Source organism: Thalia democratica, chromosome 2, assembly GCF_965202585.1.
Source record: "Thalia democratica chromosome 2, ktThaDemo2.hap1.1, whole genome shotgun sequence".
NCBI lineage: Eukaryota > Metazoa > Chordata > Thaliacea > Salpida > Salpidae > Thalia > Thalia democratica.
The window spans coordinates 64,268,950-64,286,597 of record NC_139166.1 but is presented as its reverse complement, the minus strand read 5'-3'; positions in this window follow the sequence as shown (position 1 = coordinate 64,286,597).

The window sequence follows — 17,648 nt, the reverse complement described above, 5'->3', positions numbered from 1 at the left end:
TTCTTCTTTTATTTTTAGTATAAAGTTTAATTAAAGTTTAAAAAAGTGTCTTATAATGTATATCTACATTAAAAAACACTGTTAAGCTACTTTAGTATATTTTTTTATAAAGAAATGTTTATTTGCTAAATTTTATGTGTCAAATCGAAATTTCACTACTTTACATGTTAAAATAGTTTGAAACTCCAGGCTTTTTCAAAAATTCTCAAATTCAAGTTTTTTTTCCAAAATTTTTAAGCATAAATTTTCAAGATCAAAGCTTGAACTTGATATATAATAAAATATATCATAACTGAAACTAACACTTTGGATTGAGCAAAACTTACATCATAAGTTTAATTTGCCACTCTTTTAAGCAAAAAAGCCAGCCTGAATTAACAAAAACATTCCTGATATTTTTGTATACAAAAAACAATTCTAGCCAAAAACTTATAAAATGACTTAGTTGGCCTGAGATTTGAAGTCTTCAAATAGTGATAGTCTGAGTGTGTGTCAATGTTTATAAACTATCTCTAAGTCTAGTTTATATTAAATAGGTAGCTCCAAAAAACAGCAAATGTGTGTATTGATATGCAAAGCATAAAAGTTAACTTAGTTTGACAAAATCAATGATTGAAAAATGAAAATGTATACCTAAAAAAAACTATATTAGTTTATGTCATATATATTGTTTTATAATTATGTCTGTACAAATTTAGATATTACATGGAGAAAAAACAAACTTAGAAAATTATGCATAAACTAAACCTAAACTAAGTAAAGTATTTTATAAAAAGTAGTTTAAAGTATGAGCATTTTTTTAAGTTAGTGTGCATATAAATTAGTTCAAGTGCAAAGAAAACTTCTAAAAAATTAAAATGTGTCAAAACAAAAATTAAGTAAACCTTTTTTTCTCATTACTATGTTATTTTAAATGTTTTTACACTAAAACATAACATTAATAATTTATTATTTTTGAGAATAAACAATTACTCAGTTTCACCGCAGAGCGGATTTTCAAATTGTAAATCTGTGGTAAAATAATAATATTAAAAATGACAAATATTTGAAAATTGGTTTGAGTTAAGCTGATATAAAAAAATAAAAAATAAATTAAGAATTATATTAATGTAGAACAACCTTTAATTTTAAAACTATCAAATTATAGTCTACAAACAATACAATTAAACCATAGTATACTGTGGGGTATTGATATCTAATGGATTTAAAGAGATTAAAACTTTTACAGAGTTAGAAGTTATGGAGTAGTATATACATATTATTAAGCACACAGTTCTAATAATAAATTAATAATGTAATAATGTTCAAAATAAAACCAGGGAGTAAGCATTAAAAATTTTTATGAAAGCATTGTTGTTGTTATTGTTAACAGAGTTGTATTATGATGACAAAGTATAAAATGGCTTTTTGTGAAAAATTTTAGATAAGCGAAAAATAGAATGAGGGTTAGATTTCAGATGTTAAATTTAAAAAATAAGATAAAAAATTGAATATATTTAGTTGAGAGATAATCAAAGAGAGTATAAACTACTAATAATTCAACTCAAGAAAAAAAATATATGTATACTAATTCTCCAATAATTATGATTTACAACTGGAAATGGGTATATTATAATATATGCACAATTTATCTTATATCTTATTAAAATATATTTAACTAATCAACAGACTTGAAAAAAAAAAAAATAAATAAATAAAAAAAATAGTTTTAACAGTTTAAGACTGAGAATGGGAATAATATTATAATATATGCACAAATAATAAAATATTTTAATAAAATTGATACCTGTGTGAGATATAAATTATAAATAATAATAATCATAATACAACTCTGTTAACAATAACAACAACAATGCTTTCATAAAAATTTTTAATGCTTACTCCCTGGTTTTATTTTGAACATTATTACATTATTAATTTATTATTAGAACTGTGTGCTTAATAATATGTATATACTACTCCATAACTTCTAACTCTGTAAAAGTTTTAATCTCTTTAAATCCATTAGATATCAATACCCCACAGTATACTATGGTTTAATTGTATTGTTTGTAGACTATAATTTGATAGTTTTAAAATTAAAGGTTGTTCTACATTAATATAATTCTTAATTTATTTTTTATTTTTTTATATCAGCTTAACTCAAACCAATTTTCAAATATTTGTCATTTTTAATATTATTATTTTACCACAGATTTACAATTTGAAAATCCGCTCTGCGGTGAAACTGAGTAATTGTTTATTCTCAAAAATAATAAATTATTAATTATCAATCTCCTATTAGTGGATAGATTACTGTGTCTTATTTATTTGTTCTAAACTCTCTAGTTAAAACATAACATTTACATATAAAAAATATTAAAAAGAATATCTAAGCTATAAAGAAATGACACTTTAGTTAATTACTGTGCATTACTTTTGTACAAAATGGAAAACATTTGCATTTAGTTTATTTGATAAATAGGTATAATAATATAACTTATTAAGTTCAAGCACTCTTTTTTCAGACAATTACTTGCTGTTGTAAAATAGAAGTTATTATGAAACTCAGAAAAATATCCTGTTAGAATGCTAATCTGTCTTTTTCACATTTTTAAATTAAAGTAGTAACTTCTTCTAATTATTTTTAAATGTTATACAGAGACTTAAAACCAAACTAAACAAATTAAATTGAATTACCAAAAAAAATTTTACTTGAAATATATTTTTTGCTCAGCGGGCCACTTTTACATGCTCGCGGGCCACAAAATTTTCTTTCGCGGGCCTCATTCCATTCAAAAAGATAACGTGCTCGCGGGCCGTAGATTTATCCTTCGAGGGCCGCAATTGGCCCGCGGGCCGCAGTTTGCCGACCCCTGGTCTAGACAATATCAATAGTCGTAAATATTGAACTTCTGTTTTAAAATTAAAAATTACACCTGATTTAGTTTTTTTTAACTTAGTTTTGTATATATAACTTAATTTTTTAAAGTAAATAGGATACTCTACTTAATTTGAAATACATTTAATTTGACAAACATAAAAAATAAATATATAAATATTTAACGGTAGTGTTTTTGTTTATCACAAAAAACAAAAAAGAAGGTATTTATTTTAGAATAAGTATTTTTCAACAGTCGGTAGAGCAAAAGTTTTACTAAAGAAGTCTAAGTTTAATGTGGTAAAATACTTTTTTTTTTGAAGCAACGCTGCCACGTACAAAATATAGAATGAAATTGTTGAACTATTTTAGTACACTAGTGGAGTAGAAAATTCATAGATCACTGAAAACATAATACATTTTTTAAAAGTTTACTTTTACCACGTTGTGCTCGCATAATATTTTATCTGTAAAATTATTTCTAAAGTTTGCTAAAAATATATCTCTTAGCTTATTCACAATTTTATAAAACTAGCCTTAACAAGAAATAGTAGTTTTAGTTTCGGTTAATATAGATAAAAATAATTTTGCAATGTTTTTTGGTAAGTTTTTGTCAATCACTTAATTAATACATCAATCAGATTTGTTGAAATTTTCATTAAAAAAATTAAAACTTCTAATATTTAGCTTGTAAAAACAATTTTATGTTTTTTCGTTTATAGCGAATTCCCTAATTATCAGAATAACATATCTTTTTTTCAATTATCTCAACATAAAATCTTGTTATAAGCTTTCTAATAAACTATTTAGTTTCGAAAAAAAAATAGATGAAGCTAAGACATTATGTTTTGAAAGTCATATAATGATATTTGTTTAAGGATTTACAGTGTAAAAATTATAAGTAAATATTTCAACAAAACTTTTGCGATCATTCTAATATTGTGTAAAACTATTTGATGCTAAGTTAAATAATTTTTTTAATTTGCACACATAAAAAGTAGTTAGATATAAACTTTAGGAAGTACCACATTTTTGCTACATTCAAACTAAATTTTGTGAGGTTTAATTAAATTTTAAACTTTGTGTTGTTATTTCAATAAGTAGAGCTCTATTTTATTTACTAAAATTTTTATTTAATTTTAAAACTTAGTACAGTCAAGGCTAATTTATTATAACACGATAATACAGTCCAGTATACGGTATTTTATTTATTGTTGTCTAATACGTTCGTAACTATTTATTATCCTTAAACTCGCTTATTTAATACTATAAATACACTAGTTAAAATCCTAACTTGCTTATTTAGTGAAAGTTAGCATGTCATGTTTATTTTTTAATAAATCTAAACGGAAATGTTGTAAGTACTTTAATTCTGCTAAACTAATTACGCACTAATTAAACTAATGAATGCACTTTTAATGGATATATTAATCGGAAAATAACACGTGTTGGTTTGCGCTTGAGTTAAAGTAAAGCTGAATCGTTAGCTTTTATTCAGTGTCATCTACTTACTTAAAAACCTCAATAAAAGTTTTAAATATGGTTGGTTTACAGTTAACCTAAACGAAATAGTTTTGAACAAGTAAACATAGACAATTCTCGTTTAAAACGACTTATATGCAGTTTCAATGTTAAAATGAGTTTTTTTTATCTATTGGTTAAAACAGAGTCTCCCAAATTACATTCATTAATAGCTTAATAGGCAAAAATTTAAACAAAAACGATTCCTCTACCTTAAACAACGTCTCTTTAATATTTATTAATTTACAACAGTTACTTACTTTATCGCTCATTACAAGTTACTGCCCCAGATTGTCAAAAGGGGCCAACTTTTAGAAACCTAGGTTTAGAATTAATTTTACTATCATATATTGTTAGCTCACGCACAAGTTTTAGTCAAAAAACCTTACTTTAAAACTTGTTTTTTTTCACTAGCCGTCTACTCATTTATAGCACAAATTGAAAATAAAGCATGTTTCATTATTTTGTAAAATATCGAGTGTAAGTCTAACACCAGTTCTAACAAGAAAAACTAATGTACAAACAATTATGTAAGAAATTTAAAATTCAAGTCTACTTAATACCATTGTATGTAGAATAGAAAAAATTTAGCACATCATTTATTTTTACTTTGTATGTGCTTTAACGTTTTAAACATAAAAATTAACACCATGAATTGTACAAACATTTGGTTTAACCAAAATAACTCGCATTTGAAAATAAATTTGTTAAGGAAATGATAATAAAGCTAAAAAGTTTAATCTTTATAGGAAATTTTATAATAGTTTAAATTAAAATCTAAAGTATACATTTGAAATTTTTATAAACATAATGACAAAAAATATCATGAGTTTATCTAAACTCTTGTTGTTTTTGCAAGATTGGACATTTTTGTAAATCATGCGGTAAATTTTAATTAAATAGAATTGCAATGAATTTTCAATGAATCAAGTTAGCAAAATTAAAGTGTTGATATTTTTGTGTTATAAAATTACCCGTTTATTGATCTTAAATAAAGAAATATTTACGTTATGAACAATTTGCCTGTTTATAAAACTTAATTTACACTTTATAACAAACTTACTTTAGCATAAATCGACAATTACTTTGCTTTTATTGCACATTTTTCAAAAGTGTACCTCCAAATGTTTTATCCGTTTAAAGTTATAAAATTTTAAGTTTTTGTTGTAATTTAACTATACGTGTCTAATTTTTCAGCTGTAAAATGAAATTGTTAAAGCACATTGAGTTTTTTATTATAAATTTATAAAGGTTGATATACCTTCGAACAAATTTACTTTTAATTTGATATTTGCTTCTTTACTAAAACAAGTTTAAAATTCAATAAAAAATAGTTTATAAGTATTGTTTTCAAAAAAAAAACATGTATTAGATCGCCTGAGTTAAAAGTAAAAAAAAATATTTTTGTAGAATATAATCAAGTTATTTGTTTTAATTTCTTCTGTCAACTTTTAAGTTTATAATATTTTTTTGCATACTTTCAATAAATATTTTAAAAGCTTAACTTATTTTGACTAAACTTTAGAAATAGGATAATTATAATTTACAAAAAAGTATAACAATCAGTGTTTTATACTTTGAAGCTTAAAATATCTTTGCAACTAGATTGTTTTTATTGTATATAAAATCCTTTACCAACGATAATACTTAACTCAAAATATACTAGTATTTTTTAAACTCTTAGTCAATTATAGAAAAATTAATATACTAATTATTAACATCTTATTAATGAACAAAAATATTTTGTAAAATATTTGAAATATTGTAATTGTACCAGGTCATTAAAAGTAATGTTAAAAATTAATCAAGCTTTAAAAGTATTATAAAAAACCTTTAACAATAAAAAAATGGTTGAAAAATAAAAGGTTATAAAAAGTTAAACCATTGAACTTTAATTATAAAATTTTAAGAATAAAAGTACAAAAAAAATTGATTTGAAAGAAAAATTTTAGCGATTTTGTTTTAGACCTAATTATACGTTCAACGTTTCAAATAAATAGTATTCACTTTGTTTCAGCTAATTTTCTTCTTTTATAAAGTTTTAATTATGACTAATATTAATATAGCTTTATTACGGATACAAAGTACAGATCAAGAAGATAAGTATAATCAAAAAGCACATAACTGTCTTTATGTTTTCATTTCACTATAAGCTACTAAATACAGTTTTTTTTTTCTGTTTTAAAACTGTATTTCAGCTTTTTTACATATGTCCATAAATCTTCATTAAATTTAACGTAAACTCAACATACTTAAAAGTACAGCTTTAAAGCTTTATAAAAATACAAATTGTGTAAGTGTCATTTGGTTTTTACAATAAGTTTCTGGTTATGATTAAAGTTACATAAACCTTAAATTACGATGGTTAGAAAACTCAGTTTGAAGGTTTTTAGTTTTTTAAGAAGATAATTAAGTTGTTATAGCTTTTTTTAACGGTTTTCATAAACATCATTTATGTAGTGTACTACGTTTTTTGCGGCTTTGATTATACATAAATGTACAAGTACCTTTTTATTAATATGTTTGTTATTTAAGAAACCATAGTAATAAGATTTATAACCGACATAATACAAATAAACTAGCTTAGCAAAAGACATATTAAATACAGTAAGCATAGTTATTTTAAGGATATTAATTTATTAATAAGAAATAAGACTAATTGTTTGCTCGATAGTTTGATTTTAGTAATTGTGGTGTTTTAAGTTTTTTCTTTATTTCAAAAAAAAGTAGCTATGGGTAATTACTTGACATTAATCTCTTAAATTTTAATAATCCACAGTACAAAAGTGCTTGGAATGAAAGCTATTTCATCTAAGTAGTTTAACTTAAATAACTAGATATTTTGTTTCTAATAGGTCAAAAAAAAACCATGTATGTCAATTAAAATTGAAACCTTATTAAAATCCTGACCGTATCTTGGAAAACATAATACTAGTCAAAATTTAAAAACTATATTTTATCTTATTTGAAAGGTGAGATATCTTATTGCGTTTAAATAGATTAAATGACCCTTTTATGTTTTCAAATTAATGAGTGTTATTACTTTCTAGTTAATCAACCACCAACTTAAAAATTTCTTTGTGATATTAGTTTCTCTACTTTTGAAAATGATAAAAGGTGCCTTAATTAGAACTAAAGAATAAAATTTTTATCGTTTTTTGTGTATAACTTTTTTTTGGTTTCAAGTTTCTAAGCTATCTTAAATAGCCCAAATAACAATTTTTTATCGTGTTAGCATCCAAACTTTGAATAATAACAGTATTTTTTACTATGTTTTTTAAAATATTTATACTTATAATAAAACTAAATTAAACAATTTTTACATTCTAAATTTATAGTTAATTAAATATTTAAATTCAGTTTTACGTGTAATAATACTTAACTTCTAAATAAGATAAGCAAACTCTTTATTAGTGCTAAAAAGTGTTAATAAATAGAACATTCAGTATAAACATATCACTACAGACACTAATAGCATTTTAAATAAATATTATTAAAATAATAATATAAAATAATGAAAAACATTATACTTATCACAACGTTCCAGCTAACTTACTTTTTTTATAAAATTACCTGCATTACGGATACAAGATACGGTATAATAAAGTAGGTATAATCAAAAAGCATTTAATTCTTTTATATTATCTAAGTAAAAACTATTAAGTACAGCAGTTTTTTAATAATTGAAATCCTATTTTGAGTTCATTTACATACAATCAAAATACGTTTATAAGATTTATCGTAATTTTCAAGTCAAGCTTTTAAGTTATCGGAAAATAGAAATTATCTAATAAGTCTTTTTAAGAAGTTCATAAGATTATCTTTAGGTTCTAGGTTAAAATTACATAAACCATTAAAAATAATTAGAAAAACATTTTGAACGTTGTTATGTTTTTAAGGTGACAAATGAAGTAGTGTAGATTTTTTATTGTCAAATATTTTCATACTTTATAATCAACTATATAAAGTTTATTAGTTACGACTAAACAACACAGTACACTTTTCTTTATATTTCTTACAAGTATGTCAATAATAAAATACATACCTATAAACCATATAAAAACCATGCCTGCTCCGCAAACAAATACCAAAAACATAATGTTATGTATATTAAACATTTCAATTAAATAAAAAGTTTAATTTCTAGATAGTCACTTTTAAATGCTGGTAGAATTGTTTTACTAATTCGAAAAAATAGCAGTACCTACTTGATAAATATGCGTAACATTTATGATTTTTTTAAAACCACAATGTAAAAGTTTTGGGATTAAAAGGTATTTCATCAAAGTAATACTTTTTAAATAACTCTATGTTTTATCTTAAATAGGTCAATAAAAAGCATTTTTGTCAATCAAACTTTAAAAATACAAATATCCTGGCTGTAACTTAAAAAAGATAATACTGGTACAAACTTTAAACTAGAATAATGATACCTTATTTGAAGAAAACGTACCTCAATGCGTTTGCATAAATAAAGTGACCCCTAAGTCTTTTTAAAAGAAATAAATTTATTACTTTCCAGTTAATTAATACCAATTTAAGAATTTGTGTGTGAAATTTATTACTTGACTTATTAAAAATATAAAAGTTTCTTTGAGTAGAAACTAAAGGTGAAACGTTTTTAACCTTTTTGCGTATAAAATTACTTTATGCTTTCAAAATACCAAAATCTAAAATATCTGACAAATCAAGTGATTTAAGTACTAATGTCCAAATTTTAAATAAAATAAGTTTTTTTTTACCAGTGCTTAAAAGTGTCGATTTTAAATTATAGTATTACATAGTAACAGTTATAGCGTTTGTGTTGAAATTTAGTACCTGTTATACGTATTTTAATATTTAAAATTTAGTAAACATAAAAGTTGTCTAACTACAAAGTTGATAGGCTTGAAAATTCAGTAACGGCATAGATCTACTCACGCAAATAGCATATTTCAGAAACATTATAACCACTACTTTGAAGTACACTCTTCTAAAACCAATACATCATCTAGTAAAATGTGTCTTGTGTTTAAAGTTAAATGAATTGTTTCTTTGAAAAGTCAACTTAAGTTAATGGCCGACTAAGTTCTGTTAATCAAAGTTTTAGTTTTCTGGTTACTTAATCCAGAATTTTTAAAGCTATTAAGCCTAACTTAGAAGTTTATCGTAATAAAATTATAAGATAAATTAGTAAAATGTATTATTAAAATTTTAAAATTAAGCGTTTTGAACTCAATTTAAGTTTACGGTCGAGTAATTCCTAACCATCATAGTTTTAAACATACATTTTCTATTTATTAAAACAACACTGGCATTCTCTTGTTTTTTATGATCACGATAGTTAAAATCAACTGCGTATTTAAAAAAACGAGTTACAAAGGGTAATACAGTTTGGCTGATTTCAGTTAAATTAAGTTCAAATTTTAGGAAAATTGTTTTATTTTGGTAGCATACATAAATGCAGAGTTTAATCTTTTAATTTAATATTTTTTTATTGCAGTCGCAGAGTATTTTCTTTGAGTAAACTCACTCATTAAATACTTAAATAAATTTAAATAGTCTTTAAGTTACTTACTCATTAAAATTTAAATAGTTCTAATAATGGTTTTAGTAAACAAAAAGGGGTTGCGTTGGGTTGAGCACCGGAGAAGTGCTCTACTTGAAAAAAAATTTAATGAAATATATAAAACTGTTAAATCTATTATTAAAAAATGGTTGCAAAAAATTTGTTGTAGTAAAAAGTTCATTCTAAATTCTTTTTTAATAGTATATAATATAAGGGCCTGCTTAAAGCTTTTAATTTTTTTGCACTCGTCAACTACATTACATCACTTAGCCACTGATAAGCATTAAATTAAAATATCAGAATTAATCGCAACTGCATGGGTCCGACTAAAAAGTTAAGGTGTTTCTTCTAGTATTTGCAACGTCGACATTTCTTGAAAATTTGTTTCAATTTTTCATTTAATTATACCCTTATCCCTAACCCACCTTACCTAAATATATTAAAAGTTAATCAAAAATCTATATTTTAATAACTAAAATTTTTTATAACTTAACAAACAACTTATTTTTTGCTGACGCAGCAAATATTAGGGGAAACAACTTAACATTACAATCGGACCTCAACTGCATTGTGCTGCAACTTTTTTGAGCTAGATCGTGACCGTTTTAGTGACGTAATAATCGGAAGTTTGTTAATTTTTTATTATGAAACTAAACCGATTATGCTAATTAACTGTCCGGGTATCTCTGGCGCTTGGGTAATTTAGGACGGCTGTGAATACAGTGTATTTTTTATACAAGATGTTTTCATACTTAAACATATTTTATAAATAGCTGGTAAGACTTTTGTAAATTCATTGCTTATTTTATAAATAGCTGTACTTGTTTTAGAAATTTAAAGTAGTTTTTTTACAACTAACTTGGTTTTGTAACTTTTATTGTTTATTTACTTTTTAATTACTGTTATATTTTACAGTATGAACAATCGAATAAGTACTTTTGATTTTTTGTTAACAAAAAACTTTGTGTGCTTTAATTTAAGCTTAAACTTTTTAAAAAAATCAACTTTAAAAATTTTCATTAATTAAAACTAAAAAAGAACTACCTTTTAAGTCCGTTTTTTCTTTATATCAAAGTCATAAGTTACTTAAAGTTGTCACAATATTTGTAAACGAGCTACAAAACTAATAAAGAGAATAAAAAATTATGTCTTTATTAATTGTTTACGTTTAGAAAACAGCTACTAAAATAAATTTAAGTCCAACCAATAAAAGCTGTTTTGTATGTGATTTTTCAAAGCAAAAACTGTGTTAGTTTTTTTTTCCTATACTTTATTAAGTAGTTTATTAAATTAATTCAATTTAGGTTTGAATTGTTGAATTGATAATAGTTGAAAACTTTTAATTGTTTATTAAAACTTTAAATTAAACTAAATTTACGTAAAAAATAGCTCAAAAAAAGTTAATCAAAAATTATATTTAAACTTCATAAGAGTATAAACATAATTTTTTGTGTTCCAACTTATCTATTAAAGCTCAGTGAAGGGTTTTGTTTTAAAATAACTTTGTTAATGTTTTATTTTTATTTCACATTTACTTGCCTACTCTTTAATAAGTTTTTATCAATAAACAGAAAATAGTTTTTTACCAATGTTAACTAAATTAAATTTTCAGCTAGAATTGAATTGAAAAACCCTTAAACATCGTAAGTTAAGATATTAACTAATCAACTTAGTTTCATACATACTAAATATAAGTTTTGAAAACCTTTTTTAAGTAAAAAAGTTAGTTATAAGTTTAAAAAAAGTTGTTCTATGCTTTAAATAAATATTGAAAGAAGAATATCGTGATAGAATCGAAAGTTTATTTTTATTATGATTTATCATACAAGTAAAAAAAAATATTTTCAAGGTAAAAACCTCCAAACCTTAATAAATCTTAATTTTATGCATATTACTGGCTTTTGCAAAGACTTTAAAATCTGTTTATTATATGACTATCGATTTCTAACGTTTTCTGTTGTTTAATTTTCTAAATACGTTTTGAAAGTTTGTCTAGTTTAATTGAAATGTGCTTTTTATAACTTTTAAAACTAAAACTAATCTATCTCAAAACTATTAATCCCATCATTTTACGTTTTTCTACTGTGTGCATGCTAAATTTATTTAACAAAATTTAATGTTTTGCTTTGATTAACTTGTTAATTAGTATTTTTGAGTTGGTAGCTATGATCATTAAGTCTATATAACACACGGGAAGTCTTTAAATTCTTAATATCAACATATTTCTTTGTTCTAAAAAGTATCATGTTAGTAAATTTTGTAAAATTATTATTTTATATTATAATCGTATAAAACAAAAAATAAACAAAGTTAAAGTTTTTGCTATGCATTTTAAAGTGATAAGCTGTTTAGATTAAATTTTAAATAAAACTGACTTCACAAAATTAAATTGCTTGCAAATATTTACGTGTTTACTTAGAAGTCTGATAAAAAACTATATAAAGTATTAATTTTCAAGATAATCCAGTTTTATTTTAGCTGTTCACAAGAACTTTCAAAGGCTAGTTTTGCATTAAATTTAATTTAAAATACGCAATCTTTCTATTTTAGTTTTTTTATAGATGTAATGACTATCGATTAGTGGTTAAGCCAATAAACACTGATAAACTAATTAATTTTAATATTTGATAGCTGAGTTTGTTATATATTGTACAAACTTTTGAATTATAATAAAGTTTACTAATACTTTTTTTGTCATAAATTGCTTAAGGGGAGGTAAAATGACAATTAAACTTTTTTACTCTATTTTTTTTTTGCACACATTATGAAACCTGCTTGTTTAAATGTTAAAAGTTCGATTTTTTCTATTTACATCTACATTGAAGTTAAATTAGATATATTAATCTAAACGGCAAAGTATAAAACACTCAAAGAAAAACTATATTAATTAACAAAACAAGTTAACTTTATACAGAATAAATACAAAAATTAACTACAATCAGTTTTTTAACACTTTTTCTAAATCTAAAAAATAGCTTAATTTTTATTTATATTTTTAGCTATGAATACAAATATTAATTGAATATACTTTAATAAAGTATAATACGGTAGGCATTATCTTATTTTCAACAAAGATTTTCCTTATAAGTGGAAAACAATCTTTACATTAAAACTTTCAGAAGCTTCGTTAATCTTAATTTCATGCACAGACTTGAAAAGATGTTTTTTTCTGTTATTGATGATTTATTGTGTGTGTGGGTTAGCTGAGTATGTATTGAAAAACGACCCGAGTTTAAAATATGCTTTTAGATAGTTAACGAATAAAAGTTTATGAACCATTAAACTCATCAATCTGTGTTTCCTAGTTAAAAAAATTGTTATGAATATTTCGTTTTATTCCGCATACTAATGCTTTTGCTAGTTTTTTTGTTTTCTAGATTTTAATCACGTGAACAGATGAAGTTCATATTTTATGTATTATTTTTTATTGAGAAGTTTAAAACATTGAAGGAAGAAAATAGGTTACTTAAGAACTCAAATAAACTTTGTGCAGACTAATTATAAAAATTTTACTAAATTTAGTTTACAAAATTTTAAAAACATTTTATGAATTCAAGCTTAAATAAATCTTAGTAAACACTTATTAACCTTTTCAGACAAATATTAGTCAAATGTACTTTGTTAATATTAACTAAGATTTGGCTTATAAACGAAAAACAGTTTTTACGGTAAAACTCTCGAAACATGCATTAATCTTTATTTAATGCAAAACATTTCATGCGTTTTCTATTATTAATGATTTAATGTGTGTATTGGTTAGGTTAGTATGTATTAAAAAATTGCTTAAATTCAAAATATGGTTTTAAATAGTTAAAAACTAAAAGTTTATGGACCATTAAACTCATCAATCTGTGTTTCCTAGTTAAATAAAAACTTGTTAAGAATATTTCGTTTTATTCCGCATACTAAAGCTTTTGCTTAAAATTGTAAGGGAAGAATTTTTATTTTAGTTTATTGTAGAAATTCAACCACCTGCAACAAACTTTACTTTTATTTGGTTTACAGCATTTACAAATTAAATTATCAATAAAACAAATAAGTATGTTGAAAAAACAAGTAGATTTGTCAAATTGTGTTATTTAAAATCAAAAAAATAAGCTCAACTAAAAATTTTTTTCAATTATTTTCAATTGATCGCTTTTGTTTTATTAAGAAACAAAATCAATATTATTTTTTGCAGAAATATTAGATTTACAGCATTTTTCAATTTTTTTCAAATACACAATTTTTTTTAAATAATTAAATGGAGCAACTCATATGGAACCATTAAAAAGTGTAAGTTGACAAAAGTTATCACTTAATCATCTAAAAACCGCTGTTTACGTTGAAGCTCAAAAATAAAATATTACGAGCGTTAACTTGGCTCGATTAAAATTTTTTTTAATTAGTAAACAATGTCCAAATTATAGATTTAATTATTTTACTTATATTTAAAGCTAACTAAGATTTTTTATTATAGAGAACGCTCCTTTGCCTTTAATTTAAAAAAAAATCCATTAGATTTGGGGTTTGAATTTTTAGTGGGGCCTCATAGAAAAAAAATGTTTATTTTGGAACTTCTACTCAAGCGGATGTTTTAACCAAAAATGTTTTTTTTTATATTCTTACTCAAGGGTTGTTCTTTTTTCCTAATTTCTGATATTTTAATAATATTTACAAATATGTTCGATTGTAAATTTTAAAAACCTTAAATTTTCTAACGGTCATAAAAGAAATATAAGGGGTTTCGTGTTCATTTAATGATAGTTTTAGTAAAACGTACATGTGTCATGTCTTACATAAAAACAGTTTAGATCAAAAAAAAAGCGTAAACCATTTAAAATAGTAATAATTAAGTGTACTAATTTAAGTCAAAAAATTTAAAAAAGTCTATTTTGCTACAGTGACCGTTAGAAAATTGAACGTTTTTGGAATTTAAAATCGGGCATATTTGTATATATTGTTTGAAAATTATAAGTAAGAAAGAAAAAAAAACCACAACAACCCTTGAGAACACAGCAGAGTAAGAATATAAAAATAAAAAACAAAAAAAATATTTTTTAGCTAAAACGTCCGCTAGAGTAGAAATTAAAATTTTTTTTTTCCTTAGGGCCCCACTCAAAAGTTCAAACCCCTATCCAATGGATTTTTTCTTAATTAAAGGCAAAGGAGCGTTCTATAGACTTTAAAAATTATTAGTTAGCTTTAAAGATAAGGAAAGTAATTGGATAAAATGCTAATCGAGCTAAGTTAACGCTCGTTAAAATATTTGAGTAACAGCTTCGTAAGCATTTAGCTTCCGCGCTGATTAAGCGCTCATTCAACCGTGAAAACATTTAGATCAAAACAGCTACCGGTACTTTAACAACTCAAGCGTGTAAAAACACGTGCGTTTGAAAAGAGGTTTAAATTAGATCAAGTAAGTTAGATCAAGTAAGTAAGTTAATAACATTTAAATCAGTTGATCTGTCTATACTAAAATGAGGTTAATTAGGGATGTATTTGGATAACGTAGTTTTTTTTTTGCTTGATTAACAATGCACAACTTATCTGTTTAAAAATTAACTTAATAAAATTTGCACTAAAAGAAAAAGGGTTAAAAAGAATTAAATCAAGAACAGCTGTTGTAAAGATCTGTGTTTGTTTCCAGGTCAGTGTTTAGACTTTTTTCAATAGGTTGCACAACTTTTTCGTTTAACAATAGATTCTTACGCTTTAAAAAATTACATAACTGTCTATTACATAACTGTCTAAAGTTTATTAGGTACATAAAAGTATCTAAACTGTTTAAAAATACCAGTAAAACAAAATGCAAAATTTCCATAAGTATTCCAGTTCTTAGATTTTTAATTTAATCACTTATACATAAACACAAGCCCTATTTTTGTTGACAAAGAAGATATTTTTCCTTACACTGTAAAGCAAACATGAAATAAATATTTTATACATAAAAAACTTAAAACCAGGTACTATTCAAAACTGGTTATCAACAAGTCTTAGTAATAGATCGCATATCTAATGATCTGTAAATAACTTACTTAGACATTACAGTAAACCTAAATTCGCTAAAAATTGAATTTAAATATTTTTTTTTTGAAAACACATAGTAGCAATGACGAAAAACTATTTACAACTTAATTTAAACAAATAAATATTAAAACTACTGTTTTTCTAATGTCGTAAAAATAGAAAAATATGTGATATGGTCAAAAGTTTCTAAAGATAAAAACGAAACCCTTCAAGCTGTAAAATCATTTGAAAAACTATTTTTTAAAACTTTTTATTGGCTAGTTTTAAATGAAGAGTATCGATCTATAAATTTTTTTATGTAAAAGTTTTAAAAATACGTCTTTCTTAATATCTTGATACCTCTATAAATATAAATTCTTAATAAAAATGTTTAATATAAAACCGTTCAATGCATAGAGCACTTGAATACTTTCTAACATATATTCAGAAAATATTTAATGCAACGTCTTCACAATATTCTTCATATTTAACGATTTTCAATAAAACTTTTAGTTGTCAAAACGAATACAGTTTTTAAAAACTAACTTATAAGTTTTCAAATTAGATTAAAGTTAAAATTAAACATTAATCCTGATTAAAAAAAAAACACAAATCAAAAAAACAAGTGTGACTATAATTTTCACTTATGCAAATACTTATTAAATCAGATTGCTTTAAAGATGTAAACTTTTAGCTTCTTTTTTTTTTTTTTGGAAAAAAAAACAATCGCTTCTACAAACTTAAATTGTATTTTTCTATTGTCATATACTGTGCCTTCTATCAAAGTAATTCAAAAAAGACGTCAAATGTATATTTTTTTTGTTTGAGATACTATAATGAAAATTAACAAGAAAAATTATATACCTAGGCAGTACATCATAAACCTTTTATTAACTTTATTTTTTTATGTTAAAAAGTTCTGAATAAACACTTTAAAAAGTTGCTATAGATACTATAAACCTGATTTTGATTTCCAAACGTAAAAGTTAACAATTTTTACTTTAATGTTTTTTACAAATATTTTAACTTAAATATTTAGTTTTAAAAAATTTAATTTTCTCGAGAAATAGGCAGCTTTTATATTGTTTCTTTTCTTTTTCACGGATTTTAAATATAAAACTATGATAAACTATAATTTATTTTTACTGTTTTATGATATTTTTCTTGACTAACCGTAACAATGCACTAAAACTTGCAACTTCAAAAATAAAGTTTACCAGGCCTCATTTTAAATTTATAGAAAAAAATTTTAACCCAAAAGCAAGGTTTAATTAAAAAACCTTTTTTTAAGAAATAGATATTTTTAAAATTGTTAATTTTTCGATTTACGTATTTTAAATATAAAACCATGATTAATTGTTACTTCTTTTTAACGTTGTATAACCTTTTTCTTAAATAACCATAATGCTGCGCTAAGTACAAGTATTTTTAGAAAAACCGTAGCGTGATGTAATATATAAATCATTTTAGTTTTGATTTTTTAATTTGGTTAATTAAATTTATCTTATACAGTTGGAAAACTGCTATTGATGACAACAGCTCACTTAGTCTTACTGTTGTTGTCTCATTAAAAATGTTGTATTAAGTAAGAGTTTGGCAGTTAAAAACTATTTGTTACAAAAATTTGTTTTGGAGTTATATATTTAAAACTTTCTAGTTTTACAGTCTTTCAATCAGTCTTATTTACGCTTAATACCAAAAAACATTAAACAAGTCTTTCAAACAGTTTGT